This window comes from Notamacropus eugenii, chromosome 3 (genome assembly GCF_028372415.1).
Source record: "Notamacropus eugenii isolate mMacEug1 chromosome 3, mMacEug1.pri_v2, whole genome shotgun sequence".
In the NCBI taxonomy this organism is placed as follows: domain Eukaryota; kingdom Metazoa; phylum Chordata; class Mammalia; order Diprotodontia; family Macropodidae; genus Notamacropus; species Notamacropus eugenii.
The window spans coordinates 229,324,278-229,342,498 of record NC_092874.1 but is presented as its reverse complement, the minus strand read 5'-3'; the positions used below and the strand labels follow the sequence as shown (position 1 = coordinate 229,342,498).

The 18,221-nt window shown below is 37.6% G+C and overlaps 1 pseudogene; it reads right to left on the bottom strand.

Moving 5' to 3' along the window:
• Positions 1-1,799: 1,799 nt before the first annotated feature.
• Positions 1,800-18,221, bottom strand: part of LOC140534195 (olfactory receptor 6C2-like) — a 72,110-nt pseudogene continuing 55,688 nt past the window's right edge.

Genomic DNA, 18,221 nt, shown 5'->3' with positions numbered 1-18,221 from the left:
GTAACACAGTGCTTGGTATGTAATAGAGGCTTCACAAATTTACACTGACAATTAAGTAAGGGGCTGGAAAATTCTTTGATAAGTGTCTCATACATAGTTGGTTCAAAAAAAAATCTTCCATGGATTTTACAAAAATGAAGTGGTGAATGAGGTGGTTGAAAAGAAGTGAAAACTTCAGAAAGAGGGATGGAGTGGGGAGGGGAAAGCCTCAATAAGTGAGGATTTCTGGATGAGAGAAAAGGAGCGTAAAATTAGGGTCTGTTTGTAAGGCATCAGTGAAATTTATGCGGGAATTGAAAGTGCATCCCAGATTGTATTGTGGTGATCAAAACCTGAAAAGGCAAGCAGAAAAAATCTGTTGAGATGAGCTACATATACAACTACCTTCTAATTAAAAAACAGCCTGAAGTACCATGGAGCTAGACGAATACCACCTCTCTCAGAAACTGCATGATAAACATGATTAGCAGGGAGATGGCTGTTTAAAGAGTGGACAAAGACAGACATTAACCATGCTATGCATGTTGATGGAGCTGCAGCCATAATTGCTAACAAAGCAACTCAAAATTATTCTAGCTTAGTGGACAGGCTGGTGGAGCAGGGCACCACATCAGAGAAGCTGTGACTGCAGGAAGACAAAGCCTCTTATCGGAGATACCAAGCAACCTCATCCATATTTTGACAGGTGTGCATTGCACTCGATAATGCACAGGCAGAAATGCTATTGACCAAATCTGCTGAGTAATGCCTGATTGGAAATCTACCCATCAGAGACATCACCCAAAAATAAAATCTCCCAACTGCTCAGGATCAACAATTATCACCGACTCATCACTCTCAAGATCATAGTGAAATGGCCTTGGCAACAATACAAGAAGCACACCATCTGGCTATATGGGCCCACAGCTTGTGTTGTGTTCATCCTTCATTTTCAAAGAAGAAAGCGACATCAGAGAAATGATGAATTGACTTGCACTTGACTTTGTTTTGAAAGAAGGAGGGCTGTGCAAGGCCACCAGCCTCACTTTCCCCTCCTGAGCCATCTGGATCCAGTGACCAGATAGTCATCAGAATGACTGGAAATGACCCAGTATTCAATGACAGACCCTAGCCTTTTCAGGTAGTCATTTAGAGCGAGATAAACCCTTGAGTGAATAGGCCTATTTAAGAACTAGTCAGGGAATGACCCTTTTAATGAGCAAAAGAAAAATAAATAACTAAATCATGCTGAGAGGAAAAGAGAAACTGTTACTATTGATAATCACTCTAAGGCAGCCATTAAGTGAAGCTTGGGCAGGAATCTATTCTTGTCCAACCTATAACCTTCAGAGTGCATTGGGTTTACAGTTTTGGGAATGACAAGAAAGGAAGGAAGGACATCTAGACTGTATACCACAAAGGAAAGGTAGAGAGAGGCAGAAGGGAGAGGATGAGCTGGGTTACCCAGCTAGCTGGGTCCCCACAACTACCAGGAAGATGAATCTAGTTTCAACCATCACTCACACGGTACCTTTCTACTGCTGTGGGAACTAGATCAACAAAAGGTTCCCATTTAACGATTGCATGGCCAAAATGATCATTTGGTGAGAGGAGGCCAAAATGACTACCATGATTATGGAGGCTGGCAAACCAATATTGGGGGACTCTTCTGTGGCCAGAAATAAAAAAAAATGTGATGGGTCTGTACAGATAGATCTGACACTGGTCATGATCATCAGAGAATAAAATTGGGTTATAAGATCGAGAACAAAGATTTCAAAACTCTTCAGGTTTTCTTTCACTAATTTTACCTCTTTATTTCCTCTCATAGCTTTGAAATCAATATAATCTTTTTTAATGTGTCTCTAAAAGCTTGTATCACTTGTTTATTCCTCAGGGTGTAAATAAAAGGGTTCATTACTGGTGCCACTGAGGTTGCAAGCAGTGTCACCACCTTATTCAAAGCCACCCCTTCTTTTTCAGAAGGTTTGATATAGATGAAGATGCAGGTGCCATAAGTCATGGTGACAACAATCATGTGGGAGGAACAAGTGGAAAAGGCTTTTTTCCTTTGGTCAGCTGAGGGGAATCTGACAATTGTCCTGACAATATAGGCATAAGATAGAACCACTAACACTAAAGTGATGATGAGTGTGAAGACAGCACATGCTAAAATTGTTCTTTCTAGGAACTGTGTATCAGAGCATGTAATCTCCAGCAATGGTGATATATCACAGACAAAATGGTCAATAATATTAGAGTCACAGAATTCTAACTCAAGACCCTCACCAAGTATTGGAAGGATGATCATCAATCCAGACAACCAACAACCTAGGAGAAGCTGGTTACAGACTCTATTGTTTATGATGGCTGCATAAAGTAGGGGTTTACAGATAGCTGCATAGCGGTCATAAGACATGGCAGCCAAGAGAAAGAATTCTGAAGCCCCAAAGAGGATACCAAAAAATAATTGAGTGAAGCATCCATTATAGGTCACAGTATAGTCCCCAGTTGACATGTTGTATAGGAATCTGGGAATACAGACAGTTGTGAATGACAATTCTAAGAAGGAATAGTTTCTAAGGAAAAAATACATAGGGGTTTTAAGGTGTGGATCCACCCAAGTGAGGGTGATGATGGTAAAATTCCCAGTTACACTCAGCATATAGGTCAGAAACAGAAAGATAAAAAGCAGAACTTGCAGCTGTGGGTCATCTGTCAGTCCCCGAAAAATGAATAATATTGTCTTTGTGTGGTTTCTCATTTCTCATGTCTTTTGATGGATCTGTATGTAAGAGAGAGAGAGAGAGAGAGAGAGAGAGAGAGAGAGAGATAGTAGGTGAGAAGAGCCATCAAATAAGTCAGCAACGCAATTTGGATATAAATGCTCAGAAGTCACTCTTAGTCTTTTTTTTTTCTTTCACTGAGTAAAAAAAAAAAATCATACCCACATCACATCACTGTATTATCCTCAATGGCTCTGAGTTGTGCATCAGTTACAGAAGATAGGACTTTTGTAAGGACTTTTGTCCCCTATCTATCTTTCTTTTCCAACCCCCAGTTCCTTGTCTCCACCCAAATTCTTCCCAATCAATTTGGCTTTGTATTATCTACACAAGTTTTGTTGACTCCTTCTATTTTCACACCATACTTGTTCCCAGAGGCACCTCCTTCAATGAAGGACAAGTCACTTAACCTCTGTTTGTTTGACAAAAGAATCCAATAGGGAAGGAAATGGCAAATCATTTCAGGTTCTTTTCCAAGAAAAAATCCAGTATTTTCCATTAGATATTGAAGAGTTGGGCATGACTCAACAGCAACTCTATTACCTAAACATATCTACTGCCCTCTTTTGTATTTCCTGGAAATCCTCTGGACTTTTTATCTGTGAATCCTTTCAAAGAAATGAAGGGAAGTTTTAGCTTCAGAAAAATTCCAATTTCAAAAGGTTCTCATTAGAATTGTAAGGGGACTTCTTTCCACTCTCCACATTGTTTCCTAATTTTTTCCTATGGCTTCTAATGCTTTTCCCCCCTTTCCTCCTACCTAGTACTTGATTCCTTATTTAATTACTTCTTTCAGCAGTGAAGTAACAGAGGAACTAATAAAGGAAATCACAGTAAGCAATAGATGGATGATAATGGCCACTTCCAAAGAATAGTTAACTTTTAAAAGTGATATATTATTATTACTTGTAAATGCCATTGTAGTTTTTGAAAATGAAGGTAATGCAGGTAGAATTCCAGCATGAAAACAACTATCTACTTTGCTTTTGCAAAATATTGTCCGTAGAGGGGAATACTGACTAATTGACATTTTCCCGGTTATCCCTTTCAGTATCTTTTAAAGTAACTAACTATATGTTAGCTAATTTCTATGTACTATGCCAGAGGCTATATTCAGAGCGAGGAAATATAAATCCTTACATCTTTAATTCTGTAGGGTAGGGAAGTTGATTTGGGTTGATTTCTGCAAGAGGTCTGTATGTTGGGGAGTGAAACCTAGAATTCTCTCTTTCCCTATATAGAGGTAGCAGCTTGTGTATTGTGACAAGTTTCCTGATGGGGATGCATTGTATATCATAATCCTTGTTGTGATCATTGTATATTCTAGTTTCATTTCAGACAGAAACATATCATTTGCTCCACCTCAATGGAGCATTGCAATGAGAAGTTACCATACACCAGCATCACTTTTTGCCAGTGACACTGCATCTTTGTAGATGCCCTCTTTCTTTACTCTCTCTGTCCTTGTGGGTCTAGGGTTAAGGACAGGCAATCTAATTTGCTTTCAACAGGATCTGGTCACTACTGTTTCTCCCTCATCCAGAGTTAATTCTATTAAGAAGTTATAAAAAAGTTTGCCAACTGCTTTCAATTTTCCACCATGCTTCCCTAGATTAGGCTTCCTTTGGAGAACTGATGGAGTTGTGGGAATGGATTTTGCTTGATTGCTGTAATATTCCCTACAAAAACTGCTATGGGGAATTTCTTCTGAGTCTTGAGAAGTGCAGCTTCTGCATCCTCAAATGACCAATTCACACAGTGCAGAATCTAGTGTTGCAAACACCAGAAAAGTCTGCAATAATGATCTTGGATTTCTGAATCCTTGATTATTGGAGAGGCAATTTCTCTTTTACTTAGGCTTTGTAGGGAAAATACCACATAGAGTGACTTGTGGAGACAGAATTGTGGCCCAGTAGAAACTTGTCTCTGAGTTTATCTCCTTGACAAACTCCCTCCTCTTACCCCTAGGGCCCACTACATCCCTTAAATTCTTTTTTTCTCTGGGAAGCATTACCCTTCCTTCTTCCTTTTACAGTATGCCCTTCCTCTCAGTAACATATACTCTCATGTTCTTTCATGAGTCAAGTCTCTTAGGGTTGATTTCCTTTTCAGTAAGGAAACTTTAATTTAGGAGAAATAACGATGATGAAGGAAGTTCAAGAAATGTGCAGCTCATAGTAAAAGAGAAAGCTCCCTGTACCTCTGACATCACACAGGTAACACACCGATCTATGAAGCTCTAAGCCTGAACCAGCTTCCATCAAAGGGCAGGAGTCAATGTCTATATAATTCCAAAGAATATCTCAGATACTGTTCCTGGATTTCATTCCAGAGAAACCACAGCACATGCTGAATTTTTAAAATAGGCTTTTTGTCTGTCCTAACCAGGGAGTTCCTTTTTTTCTCCTTCATGGAGTTGGGGGAGGTCTTGTGTATGATATAATAAAGGGGATTATGGAAGCTTGGCCTGGTACTTGTGCTTTGGATCATTGGATCTAATAATTTTATTTTCTACCTTGTTATCAGGGAGAATGGGCTCATGCATCCCATTACTGTTGGCATTGCAATTGACCACAGAGAAAGATAAGTATCACCTTTCTCTGATTATTTTGTTTTTTCTTAATGTTGCTTCTTTTCAGTCTTTCAGTCTTTCAGTCACAAGACAGAACATTCCCCTCCTTAATGTAGGACCTGGTCACAATTGTTTTTGATTCTTTTCCTGTCTTTGTTTCTTTCTTTTTTTTTTTTGGAAGCAATCAGGGTAGACTTGTCCAAGGTCACACAGCTAGTATGTGTCTGCGGTTGCATTTCAACTCAGGTCCTTTTGATTCTAGGACCAATGATCTATCCATTGTACCCCACTTTTTTTCAACAATCACTAATTAATGATATTCAGTAGCTAAAGAACTGTTTCTCATCTGCACTTTTCATTATTTTTTTTCCTTTTGACATTGGAATAGGCTTCCTCAGGAGAACCCCATTATTTATGGGGTAGAATTTACTTGGCTGTTGTAATATATTAGCCATCAAGAAACCTGAAGGGTTTTCCCCCTGATCTTGGTGAAATGGAGTTCACTCTGGCAGTTAAAATGTTTGGACTAGGAGGCCATGTCACATAATACAGGATCCATCATTCAAGGCTCCCTCACAAGCAAGGTGCTCTGACCTTGGTTGATGAGAGCCATGATTAGATGGCAGATGGATTATCCACCCTACACTAATGCTTCAGAGGAAGATCACATAGAGACCACCTGTGCAAAGTGGAGCCTCCAAGAGGCTTAACTCTGAACCTCTCTTATCCCCTTTCTGTAAGCCCAGTCTCTAGTAGTGTAGTGACCTCACACTGCCCACTATGGACTCTACCCCATTCCCAATCCTCTTGCGTATTGAATGCCCCATTTTCAAAGTTACTTTCCTCTCTTTCCTCCCTTCCTTCTTTCACACTAAGTTCTCTTCCAAGCTAGATATTGGCTAAAAAGCATCTTTTGTCTAGTTCATTCATTTGTGGCATTAAAAATTATGTTCTCATTTTTTGAGATGATTCTTTATTCAGTGAGGAAGCTTGTTCATTCAACAGAAATAACAGCAATTGTGAAATTTTAGGAAGTGTGCAGAATGAGAGTGGGGAGATAGCTTTTGGTGGGAGGCTCTCATACATCCCTCAAATTGCAAATACCAGGATGTAATCCATGTGGACATGAGGCTGGCCCTATGAAAGTACTCTCACCCAAGAGTAATGTCACGATTTCTGTGATAAAGAATAAAACTAGCATCTCAGAAATGACTTTTCATTTTTGGTCTAAAACATATATTTGACAGATTTCTTTTTATCTAGCTCCCTCCCTTCCTCTCTCCCTCCCTCACTCCTTCTGTCCCTCCCTACTTCCTTCCTTATATTCCTTCCTTCCTTCCATCCTTCTTTCCTTCTATGCCTTCCTTCCATCCTTTTTTCTTTCTTTTCACAGGCCTCATTTCTGTGATCCTGTATAGGGAACCTTCCACATCTCTTCTATCCCCACAACTTAAAAAAGGGAGAGGGGAAATAATAATTTTACCATGCATTATTTTACTTACTTTCCCATCCGTACTTCAGGTCTCTGAGAAGTTTTTGCCCAACAGTATCTGGAATGCCTCAAAGCTTGGCTGCAACAAATTAGTGGAGAAACATATATCTACTTCTGTCTGCATTATCTCACAATGTCACCACATCACCCTAACGGACACAATGGAATTCTTTCTAGGTTATCCTCTTCTGAAGTATACCAATCCTCTCTGTCTCATTACCAACTCTAAAATGAGGCTGTATCAGAGATCCTGTCCTGCATTAAGTGCAACAAGTATTTTGATAAGCTGAATGTTACAAAAAGAAATTTGGAACCTTGGGAAAGATAATGATCTCTCAGCTCCTGCTTTTATTTGAATCTCATGATCTGACCTGTCTGGGCAGGGAAACAGGTTTCTTCCAAACTATACACTAACAGTAGAGTATATTTCTTTCATCTGTCCAATGTGCTTCAGTTGCATGGGGACCAACTGAGTTCACAAATGAAAGGACCCTTGAGGTAGTTCAAAAGTCACTAATGAATCTCTATTGTAATCAACTTTGGCAAAAGACATAAAGTAGGCAGTAGTAGGGCCAGTACCACCAGGAATAGAAAACCAGGAAAAGCATCATACAATGACTTGGTCCATGACAATGAGTCAGGTGATGGAGGAAGAGGGATATCTCATTGCTCCTCCTTACATTGTCTGAGATAGTGGCCTCCAAAATTATTTTATTCTCCAACTCCATCAGGTAAAACATTAGTATGCACTCCATATACACACATGTACTCATTAATATATTGTATATCATGCAATGTACTGCTTTCTTAATGAATTAGAAAGTCAGTCACCTAGCATTTATTAAATGTTTAGTATATGTGAGATAGCAGTTTGAGTGCTTGATTACAAAGGAGGACAAAAACATTGTCCCCATCCTAACAGATATTTTAATGGAAGAGGCAACATCATAATAACTCTACATATAAAGTACGCAGAGAGTAGATGGAAGGGAATCTCAGAGGGAAGGTACTTGGGTTGGGAATTTGGGATAGGATTAGAAAGGCTTTTTACTGAAGGTGGGATATGAGCGCATTGAGGGAAGCTAAGATTTGGAACTGAGGAGGGGAGCACTGTGTTCCAGGCTTGGGAGTATCCCAGTGCAAAGTCACAGAGCTGGGAGATGGAGTATCCTGGGCAAGGAACAGGGCAGACTTTTCCTTAAGAAGAAATACAACATTCTGATGTTTGGGTAAGATCTACTCTTACCTTTTTGACCCATGTTTTGATGTCTATGAGGATGGATTGGTTGGATTTACGTACAACCAGTATATCCTTTCTCTGAGGACAAAGCTGAAAGGTGCTGACTCTCCTGCTCCAACTTTAGCATAGGGAAGCGCTTAAATGAACAAATGACAATATGAAGCATACATTCATTGGCAAGATCTTCCAGCCAAGCAATCGATTATTTATTAAGCAGCTACCATGTGCCAGGCTTTGCACTAAGCACTAGAGATACAATTAAAACCAAACTTAAAAAAATGTCCAACCTCAAGGAACCAACAGTTTGTGATGCAAACGGTCCTGTATAAATCATATACTATATATATATGTTTATATTTATAATTTATACATAAAATAAACTGAAGATAAAATCAGAGGGAAGATACTTAGTATTAAGGGAAGAGGGAAAGTCTTCTTGTATAAGGTTGGATTTTACTTGGCACTCCAAGAAAAGGATATGAGGAGGGAGAAGATTCCAGATGTGGAAGATAGCCAGTGAAAGTGCCCAAGTTGGGAGATAGCATGTCTCTTATATGAGACATGATACAGCCAATGTCACTAAATCAGAGTACACATCTACAAATCAATGTTTATATGTGTTTTTATGTCTGTCTATCCATCTATGTATATAAGTATCCATCTATGCAGATATGGATATATCTTTTCATAGACAAAGACTATCTTTTAAAAAGACAGAGGATTTTATATTTCATCCTGTAAGTCAAAAAGAGCCATTAGATATAACTCCTTCAACAAGAAGACAGTGTTGCTGGGAAATCTTGGTGCTCATGGTACACTCAAACAAACAGATAATTGTGGAGAGCCCAGGCAATTCACCTATTATTACATCCAGGTGTAGCTATACCCCCAGAATCTGTAGGGTGCCTTGTGAAAACAATTCACCGCCACTCCTTCTTGCCCATACTTGAGTTAATTAGACTCCTTTATGAACAGGTATGACTGATAGGAGTCTACTTCAGTGACCTCTGAAGAAGAGAGACTACCATCTGCTAGTTGTAGAAAGGTAGTAAGAACCTATGTCTCAGAAACAGACATTTCAAGTGAAAGTGAAGATGAATTAAAGTATTAAAATGAAGAACAACTCAAATATGGACAGAGAATTAATTCTACAAGCAACATCTCTTCCTAGAACTTCAGCTTCAGAGATTCCTAGAGTATGGATACACTGTACAGATCACAGGAAAACTACTCTCTAGCCTGATTCTACAAAAGGTCAGGTTTATGGAGACAGATTATAGTTATGATAAAGACTCTGACTACTCACACCATCACCTGTTTCAAGTGTAGCAGATTGGTCAATAGGTCTCAGAGTTAGGATTATTAGAATGGCATCCACACTAAGTTAAAATGTTTCAGAGAAATCTATAGTTAGATGATAGTACTAAAGTGAATCATATAATGTGTGACTTACATGTAATTCCACATGATAACTGAAGCATATGTTAATTACTGCATTTTTGAGTATGCTGAAAAATTATTTTATTGGTCATATTTATTTCTTCCTATTTACACACACACGCACAAACACACTCACACATATACATTATGAATACATTGTAGATTCACCCATTTGTAGCTATGTATAGCTTTGGTACTTTCTCTTTTAGAGAAACTATTTCAGTTTTTGTATTTGTAACCCCTCTGTTTATCACAGTGCTTAGCAGAGAATAGATGCCTAGTAAATAATTTTTCATTGCTTTGCATATACATGGTTGGGTCTGCATATTTTCTAGGACTACTAAGCTTAGTATTGCTTTGATTTTGCTTTTGTGCTGTTCTAGTATTCATACTGGACAGTTCAGCAATTCAGACCTACAGTGAGAATGCATTGGGTGATTAAACATTGTAAATACAACCTTACTTAAGATTTAAAAGGATACAATTCCTAATTTAATTCAAATAAAACTTTGTTTCATTTCACATATGCATTCCTCATTGCAATGGATGACACTTAAGAATATGTTGTTAATTCAATTTATTGCTTTCTCTTCTGATTTTTTACTTCTTTGGATTTATTTGTGGAAAACCTTTTAAATTTTATACAAAATGTTTTTTTTTCATTTTGTCTTGTGCAATTCTCTCTATGACTTTTAATTATTCATTAACTTTACCTTTAGTCATAGATAAGAGAGGTAATTTGTTCTCCTCCAATTTGTTTTTGATTTGACTTTTCATTTCTAGCTCATGTGTCCATTTTGAACTTGCCTCAGTGTGTGGTGTAAGGTACTGGTCTAAGGAGAGCTTGGGAGAAGAGAATAATCTCCCTTTTCTTGTTATTCATGATTTGGAGCAAATTGATATGGTTATGCTTGACTTAGATTTATCTCCTTGATAATTATCATTCTCTATTCGTTCACTATTTTTTCTTTCGTGGTGGTAATTTTTGTTTTTACTATATTTGACCTAGAATTTTTTTAAACATATCTTAGCTATTATGCATTTATGAAAGAAACTAATACAACACTTTTCCCCATTGTTTCCCTTTTAATTTTAACCACATGATGCAGAATCCTTTTAATTCTCAGTAATCAAATTGGACCATTTTGCCCTTTTCAACCTCCTCTGTCCCTTGTTTGGTTATGAACTTTCCCCCTAGCCACAATTTCTCTGATTTGTATATAGTGTCATTTAAAAAATATTTAGACCATGCTTGAATTTGAAAGTTATTGTGATACATTGAGTGAGATTTTTGTCTAAACCTAATTTCTTTCAGACAGCTTTCCATTCTGTCCTCCCCAACCCCAGCAGTTTCTGTGAAAGAATGGGTCCATTTTAGTAATTGTACTTTAAGAAGACTATAATACTTTGATGACTGCTTTTGTATATTGCATAACTAATCCTTTCTCCTGATTAGTATTTCTAGTTTTCAGCCAGTACAAAGTAGTTTTGTTGCTTATCTTTTTGCATTATAGTTTGAGATCTCAAATATAGTATGAGATCTTTCCTACTTTTTTATTATTTGTCTTGAGATTTTGACTGTTTTTAGCTAAATTTTGTTATTTTTATTGTTTTTATATTTATAGAGTATTCCTTGAATAGCTTGATTGCTATGCAACTGAATAAATAAATTGATTTTACAAGTATTGCCAGTTTTTTTTTCCATTGGAATGACCCAAGCAGTAGCAGTTAATGTCACTGCAATTATTTAGATCTGTTTATTTCTGTGAAGAATATTTTGTGGGTATATTCACATAGTGCTCTTGTCTCTTGGTATGTTGACTCTCAAGTATGTTACATATTCTCTATTTCTCTTTCACTCTCTTTTGAAGAATTTTGCTGTTAATGTGTGGAAAATTTGATGAATTGTGTGAGTTTATTTATATCCCTCTACTTTGTTAAAGTTGTAGTTTTAATGATTTTTAGTTGAATCCCCTGCATTCCCAAAGAAGACCATCATTTCAGTAAAACATGTCCCTTTTATTCTTTCTTTGTCCATAATTATTCCTTTTTTGCCAAATGAGGTCATTGCAAATATATAACATTATTTCTTGTATTTCAGAAACAAGAATGTCTAAAATTTTATCAAATAATATTAGTATAATAGATACACTGGTTTTATCTCTGATCTTATTGAAAGGCCTTCTAACATTTCTCCATTATATCTAATATTGCCTTTTGGCTTTATGATATTATTAAATGTTCCATTTATTCCTACATTTTAAAATTCATAAATAGATCCTGTATTTTGACAAAAGCAGTGTATTGCTTCTATTGAAACAATTTTGTGATTTTTTAATTTTTTTATTTAATATGGTATACTATATTTTGAGTTTTCCTCTTATAGAACCACAAATAGAAACAAGACTGAAACAACTGAACAGCAACTACCACCACTACAACCACCCTTATTGATGTAAACCTGAAAATGATATAGATTTTTCTGGTCAAATATTCATAGTAAAGGTAGTAATAAGATTGGCAAGGAGTCTCTATTCCTTCCCTCATGTCCACTATCATCTCTACCTTTTGTTGTTGGTGGTGGTGTGCAGACATTTAGTCATGTGTGATTCTAACGACCCCATGGACAAGTGCATGGGGTTCTCTTACAAAAGTTACTGGAGTGGCTTGCCATTTCCTTCTCCAGTGAGTCTCTATTTTACAGATGAAAAACTGAGGGAAATAGGGGTTAAATAACTTACCCAGCATCACAGAACTAGACTTTGAGGCCAGATATAAACTCATATCATCTTGACTCCTTGACTGATGACTCTATCTACTGCACAAACTAGCTATCTCATAGTTTAACTGTTGTATCTTATGTCTTTTCTAAATATCCTTATATGCATAGAAGAGAAGTGTTCCTGGAACTGAGAAACTCATTATCCCTGGATCTTTGGTGTACTTATTAGAGGCAAGTAGGGAGACATGAGGAATTAAATCGCTTACTATACCTCAGTAAATTAAAGTTTAAAAAAGAGATCAAGTTATATTAGTAGCTATTTAACTAAGAATGACCTGGCTCTCTGTTCTTTTTAAAATTTAAAATTAAAAATTGAATTTTTAAAATTTATTTTTCCAATTAGTAATCATTTATTTTCTTTCTTTTCTTCATCATTGAACAATTAAAAAAAGAAATACTAAGAAAAATATGTAAATTCCCACACTGACCATGGTCAAAAACATATGTTCATATCACCTCATTGGTAGGAGTTGAGTACTATCCTCCACATTAAATCCTCTGAAACTGTGATTTGTCATTGCATTTGGTAGAGTCTCAAAGTCTCTCAAAGTCTTTCAAAGTTGATTTGCTCCATAAAGTTGTTATTATATATATTGGCCTAGATCTGTTGTTTTCACTCTCCAGCTGTTCACAGAGGTCTTACCAATTTTCTCTGAAACAACTCATTTCCTTCTTTCTTATGGCACAATATTATATCATCATATCAATATAATCACTATCTATTTAGCTTTCTTCTGATAGATTTATGCTCCCTTGGTTTTCAGGAGCTTTTGCTGCCAAAAGAGCTGCTAAAACTACTTTTATAGGTGGGGCTCCCTTCTCTCTTTCTTTGATCTCTTTTGAGATACATGCATAGTGTGATATTGCTCCATTTAGTGACATAGATCCCAGTTGCATTCAAGTATCGTTGGAGAGATTTATCCATCCAAAAATGGCGTATTTCTATGTTTGTTTCCTACAGCTTCTTCAAAATTAAGCCATTTTCCTGTTTAGAGCTTGGTAATTGGGTTAAAGAATCTCTTCCTACATGTAAAGGCCTGATTCTGAAAAGCATGTACAAACCACTCCCCAATGAAACAAAAAACCAGATCGCTTTTGTACTTCAGTAGTGAATTGGGGTTTATCCCATGGAGCATTCTTTTAGCTGCCCTACCTAATTCCAGGGAGCCATGTTTGCTCACTCACTGGTGAAGGACTCTAATGTGGTGAGGTCTGGAAAGAATCTTCTTATTGGATCCTTGGTCTGGTGATCTTGGCAAGAGGTGTCTGGATGAAGGTGATTGAACACTGGGTTGATTGCTGCACCCTTCTCTAGGACCTTAAGGAACAGCCCCCAAAATGCATTTTTTTTTGAGGAAAGTAAGAAAAATCTTCTATGGCCCTTATTCAATTTTAATTTTTGAGCATCTGAACAACAATACAGATCAGAAAAACATCCTGCTAAAAATGAGTCAGTCTGGAATGCAAGGAGAAGGGATTATTTTTAAAGGAAGGAGAAAAATTCACAGTTTGCTACTCAAGGAAAAACAGATGTGCTCTTAAAAGTTGGAAAGTAACGAGTTTGGATTTCTTATTTTAGGGGTACCCTCTATATTTTCAGTCTTGAAGATGTGTTTTATTTTGAGGCTTTGGCTTTTTTCTTCCAAGGTTTAAAACCAAAAGCTCCACGTGAAGCAGGAGATCTCAGTATTTGGGCTTTCATGTTTTATAACATGACTTGGCAAGCAAACTAGTTGGCTGTACTAGTTTGTGTTCTCTCTGACTGACATGCCCACCATGCTCCAGGAAACTTATTGGGCAGACTTCATCATCCTAAAGGATGTCATCAGCATTTGTAGTTTACCTCATCCCTCTTCTCTACCTCTGATTGATTGGGTGGTGGAGCCATGAACTCCAAATCATCAGTTAAAGAGAGAGCTGACTTCAAATATTGATCATACATTTCTCAGCTGACTGAGATTGTGATTTTTGACTGACTTCTGCAACCTGCCCTTAAGGATTCAGGGTACTTTTACTGCCCCTCCTACTTTTCAGGTATCTATTGTGTCTGTATTCCTAAATAGATTTTAACTTCTGGTGGGGCAGAGATTGCGTTGTTTTTTCATATCTATATCTTTGTGCTTAGCACAGTACCTGATATATAATAGACACAATAAATTTATATTGACTATTAAGTAAGGGGCTCAAAAATTCTTTGTTAAAATAGTTCCTTCTAAAAAACTTCTAAGGTTGTTATTTAAATGAAGGAGTGAGTGGGGAGTTGGAAAGGAAGTAAAAACATCTGAAAGAGGGATGGAGTAGGGAGGGGAAATCCATAATAGGTGAGGATTTCTTGACAAGAGAGAAAAGGAGCTGTGAAGTTTGGATCTGTGGGTAAAGTGGCATTAGTAAGAAAATAAAATTGGGTCATAGGACACAGAATAAAGAATTTCAGTAATTACACCTCAATTTCACTGACCTCTTACAGCTTTGAAATCAGTACAATCCTTTCCAGTGTGTCCCAAAAAGCTTGTATCACTTGTCTATTCCTCAGGGTATAAATAAAGGGGTTCATTACTGGTGCCACTGAGGTTGCTAGTACTGTCACCACCTTATTCAAAGCCACCCCTTCTTTTTTCAGAAGGTTTGATATAAATGAAGATGCAGGTGCCATAAGTCATGGACGCAACAATCATGTGGGAGGAACAAGTGGAAAAGGCTTTTTTTCTCTGTTCAGCTGAGGGGAATCTCAGAATAGTCCTGATAATATAGGCATAAGATAGAACCACTAACACTAAGGTGATGATGAGTGTCAATACAGCCAAGGTTAAAAGCATTCTTTCTAGGAACTGTGTATTGGAGCATGATATCTCCAACAATGGTGATACATCACAGACAAAATGATCGATAATATTGTTTTGACAGAATTGTAACTCAAGACCCTCACCAAGTATTAGGAGGATGATCATCAATCCAGACAACCAACAACCAAGCAGAAGCTGGTTACGGACTCTGTTGTTTATAATGGCTGCATAGTGCAGGGGTTTGCAGATGGCTACATAGCGATCATAAGACATGGCAGCTAAGAGAAAAAAATTCTGAAGCCCCAAAGAGGATACCAAAAAATAATTGAGTGAAACATGCATTATAGGTCACAGTATAGTTCCCACTTGACATATGGTACAGGAATCTGGGAATACAGACAGTTGTGAATGACAATTCTAAGAAGGAATAATTTCTAAGGAAAAAGTACATGGGGGTTTTAAGGTGGGGATCCACCCAGGTGAGGGTGATAATGGTCAAGTTCCCAGTAACACTCAGCATGTAGGTTAGAAAAAGAAAGATAAAGAGCAGAACTTGCACCTGAGGATCATCTGTTAGTCTTCGAAAAATGAATGTTATCACTTTATGGTTTCTCGTGTTTGGTCTCTGTCTTTTGATGGATCTGTATGAGAGGGAGAGAGAGAGAGAGAGATCATTAAATAAGTCAGCAATGCAATTTGGGTAAAAATGCTAAGAAGTCCCTTTTTTCTTTCTATGGCTAAAAACCAATTATACCATTTTCCTCAATGACTTTGAACATCAGCTACTGAGGACAGCATTTTTCTTAAGACTTTTGACCCCCAGCTATCTTCCTTCTCCTCAACTCCAGCTCCTTGCATCTGCCCCAATTCTTCCCAATCCAATTTACTTTGTATCCTCTAAAAAGTTTATGTTGATTCCTTCTGTTTTCACACCACACTTATTTTCAAGCATACCCACTTCACTGATTCACTTTGTGAGTTAGAAAACAAAGTGAAGGAAGATGAACACAGGGATTATCTATGTCAAATATGTTTCTGTTCATATCCCACGAAGTTTTCAGCCATTGCCCGTCTGACATTCATTCACTTCATATCCACTTTGTTGCTACCATAGAAAGTACCATGACATCTTGGAATGTATGTGGTGACTTTCCCTCTTTCACCTCCTTTGGATATATGCACAGTGGTGACATAAATGACTCACAGACTATGAATATTTCCTTCAGAATATTTTATCAGAAAATTTCAAATTGTTTTGTGGATCTTTTCGACCACTCTTTCCTTCTAGCAATCAAGCACTAATGTGCTTATTTTTCCAGATCCATTCCAAATTATGTACTTTTAATTTTTTCACCTTTGTCACTAAATGGGCTGTGTGTGATAAAACCTCAGAGTCTTAATGAGTTCTTTTATTTTGAATGTCTTTCATTTAATTTTTTTTAGCATTTTAATGGTTATTGCTAATTTTCAATTCTTATCTTGGGATTGCTTAAACAGGAAAATGGTTCTTGGTTTTATATGTTTTCACAGTGTACACACTTTGAACTTCACTTGTTCCAGGAGTAATTCTGTGCATACAATAATCTCTGAAAATTCAACTTCTTCTCTTTAACTTCCCATCACCTCTGGGCTCTTTTCTCTATCACAAAACCAGACTGCTGTATAACCAGACCACCCATATGCTAAGTTCTTGTGGCTTCTCTTTAGGAAGCTTTAGCTTCTCTCATGGTGACAGCTCAGAAAACAGCATCACAGACATGTTATTTAATGCTGAGATTGCTGGAGAGTGGGGCGGGGTAGTATTACAAGGGGAAATCAGGACTAGGACTTAGAGCAATAATAAATATTGATGTCTAAGTCTTAGTGGAAAGCATCAGTGCCCACCAGCTCCAGCAACCATTCTCTCCACATCCCAGTATCCTTTAGGGACATACAACTAAAGTACCAGAAGTTCATTAGGAATAGCTACCTTAATTCACCTGCACCTGAATGAGTCTGTCATGCACTATCCTAGTTCCATGCTCATTGCTGCCTTGTCCAAGACCTAGGAGACCTGATTTCCTAGTTTCATTTTACTCTTTCTGAGCACATGTTTTCTAAAAATGCTTTGCCAAGCCATGGCCTTACTGACTCAGATGGCAAGCACAGCCAGAGGGAAATCTATTCTCTGTGTCTGCAATGGGAAACAGAACCATTATGGTGTATAGCGTAAATTTATCATTGGAGAGATAGTGTAGATGTCTGTCTTACCAGAAATGCTAGTGTGAAGGGAGGGGAAATTCTTCCTATAGAAGGTAAAATCATAAACTTCTTTGACAATTAGGTCAATTAACGTGGTGGAGGAAAGAATACTTAGGAAAGGAGAAAATGTTAAATAGGACCCAGGGAGGACAGTTGTACAGCATGTTGCTGCAGAAGCATGAAGTGATGGGGGGGACAATAATTTTTCTGGGAGGAAGTACAGTCTCCTATAGAGGGAGTCCATCTATCTCTACCACATACATCTCAGATGAGTACATTCCAGGACACAGGCACATTTGTTCTAAGTGACTCTCTGCTCAGAAAGCATCTCTCTACTCTCAACGATATTCACAAGGCCTCCACAAACTTTCTAGTGATTTCCTTGATACCTTTGTTTCAACTTCTGTTGGGAATGAAGAAACTTACTCTCCTGTGGACAACTAACTTTAGGGCCATTTAATCTGTACCCACATCTGCAAACCCTGAGTCCTAACCCTTTTATTCTTTATCTTTTGCCTCATTTCTACTAGCCATATTTTTTCGTTTTGAACCAACTTTTCCACATGCTTCTCTCTTACCTTGGAAGCAGTTGGTGGCTCAGTGGACAGAGGGCTGGGCCTGGAGTCAGCAAGAGCTGAGTTCAAATCCATCTTCTGACTATTCTTAGCTTTGTGAGCTTGGACAAGTCACTTAACCTCTGATTCCTTGACAAAAGGATCCACTAGGGAAGGAAATGATAAATCATTTCAGGTTCTTTTGCAAGAAAACACCTTTGACAGTATAGTCCGTTGGGTCCTGAAGAGTTGGACATGCCTGGCTATCATCTCTTTTACCTTAGCCCATAAGCTGCCCTCCTCTGTATTTCCTAAATATCATCCTGACTTTTTATCTGTGAGTTCTTTCAAA